Consider the following 2,500-nt stretch of genomic DNA (forward strand, 5'->3'; position numbering starts at 1 on the left):
TCTTTCCCTAGGAATGTGTAGGACTTTCCACTGCATGGATTGATTGTCTAAGGAATCCACTAGGAGTTTGGCATGAGGACCAGGAGGCTGGGTTCCATCTGCCTGCAGAAGGGTGATGGTGAAACTGATTTGAGACAGGGGAGGCTGTTGTACTGTAGCTCTGATTGGCAATTAAACAGGACATCTTCATCCTGAGGTCTATACCAGGTCATTTGGCACCACTGGCTACTTTTCACTAGACTGACTTGCTAAGAATCCCCCTGATCAGGGGAGGACTCTGATATTAGACATCATGACAAGGTCACTAATCTGGGCTCTGGCTTTTGAGTAATTACTGCAATTACTGAAAAAACAGAGATGTTTCAACACTTTGTGTGAACTGCTGAGAATAGGGTTTGGCAGTGGAGTTGTATTTAGAAGGGAAATGGGTTTATAGTTAACAATCCTGTCTTGTGGTATTTAACCGACACAGGCAGGGCCAGACACAAGTTACCAATAGAAGAGTTACAGTTAATTCTGCAGTAACTACAGTAAGTGACTTCACATTCACTCAAACTCAGACACAGACATCTTTCATGTTCCTTGTCTCTGTAACTGGAATGGCACCAGGAGCTATTGGGAGATTTCATACTGATGAGAAGGGATCAGGCTAATTCTGATATAAGTAGCCATTCATGGGACACAACTCTGCCAGTACACTCACAAGTGGAGGGCTGTGCTTTGTTTGCCTTTGAACACAAAGCTCCACAGAACTATGACAGGATATAGCTTTATATTCCCCACATGGTTTCTGAGAATGAATCAGCAACAATGTGAATCAGCGTTTGCACTGACTTCCCATTAATATTCTCATGAAGGATGTCCTAACACTGACTTTGTGTGCTCAACTGCTGGTGAGAATGTTTCGGAGGGATCTTGAGAGTTGTTGTGTGTGGAGTGAGTCAGGGTGGTTTTCCTCTCTATCTGGGTCCCTAGTAGGGAAGAAGTGCCCTGAAGAAGTGCCCTGCCTGTACCATCAGCATGGAGACTACTAGTGATCTTGTGTTACACAATCTAGAACTGGACCCATGAGAGAGCTGGGCTGCCCTGGGCTGTTACAACTACATGTACATAAATTCCTCATGAAGCCTCAGTCACGTAAGCCTAGTTTCAACATGGTCTCAGAGCATTTCGTATTATTCTGTACATAAATCCGGGGACACCATTTAGTATGATATGTTACGCTTTGTATGGTTTGTATTAATTTGTAGATGTCCATCATCCATTTCGTATGATATGTTAGGAATGTTTGCTAGGTGGCTAGGGGGCTAACGCTAATGTTGGTTATTACTAGGGGTTAAGGTTAGGGGTTAAGCTCAGGAGTTAGGTTAAAGGGTGAAGGTTATGGTTAGGGGAAGTGTTAAGGGAAGCGTTAGGGGAAGGGTTAGCTAACATGCTAAGTTTTTGAGAAGTAGCAAGTAGTTGTAAAGTTGTCTGTGATGAGATTTGAACACGCAACCTTCAGGTTGCTAGATGTTCATGTTATATACCTGCCCACCCACCCACCCAATCCCTCTTCTTTTATTTTTCCCTTAAAAGTAACCTATCTTACGTAACCATATCATACTAATTTCAGTTTCTCGGATTTACTTTTACTATGTTACGTCTAGTCTATGAGACCAGTCTGCTAGTTTATATTATGTTGCTGGTCCAGATGCTTCCCCTTTATTTTGGGAATCTCTTCAGGCCGTGTTTCACTCTAGCATGGATTTGACCTAATTTGCTGCTGCCATGTTCAGAGTTGTGTGACTGTCCCTTGGCTGAGCGCTTGGCCCTGCCACACACAGACCAAGGCCAGGCAGCCAGACAGGATTTGTGTCTCTCTGTCTGCTGGAATTTTAAACTAATAACTGTAATTTCCTCTTAAAGCCTGTCTCATGGCATACAGGGACCACCAGGCCACTACATGATGTGGACGACCACACAGCTCATCCCATTACCAATGCTACCTCACTAAGACAGTACATGGCTCTGTATACAGACAATTCTGTGGCATATTTCCAGCCCATTTATTTTTTAATTTGGCACTGAGTTTCCACAAAATTAGACAGAGCAACCATCCGCCAATAAGGTGTAGTTATGCAAACAGTCAACTTTACAGACTACAGGTGCATGACGAAACATTGAAGGGCACCAGACTGTATTGCTTTAAGTCTATCAGTGCTCACAGTTGATGACAGGTTGATGACATCTCGATAGAGAAGCATAAAGGCAAACCTGCAGGTAAATCTAGTTTCTGTGGTTTCATCCAAACAGCTGTGGAGTATCATGGGACTGTTAGCTCTGCTCTATCCGCAACAATGGAACAGGTATACTAACAGGTATGCTAACTATTGTTGCATGGGCCTATCAGGAGAAGAGACAGGTAGCGCCCAGCCGGACGAGCCCCCACTAGTCTTTTGATCCAACAGAGAGTGGCAGTAAAGTTCTCCTCCCACCTGACTTCGACCTCCTACAAACT

The sequence above is a fragment of the Salmo trutta genome, chromosome 12 (assembly GCF_901001165.1).
Source record: "Salmo trutta chromosome 12, fSalTru1.1, whole genome shotgun sequence".
Classification (NCBI taxonomy): domain Eukaryota; kingdom Metazoa; phylum Chordata; class Actinopteri; order Salmoniformes; family Salmonidae; genus Salmo; species Salmo trutta.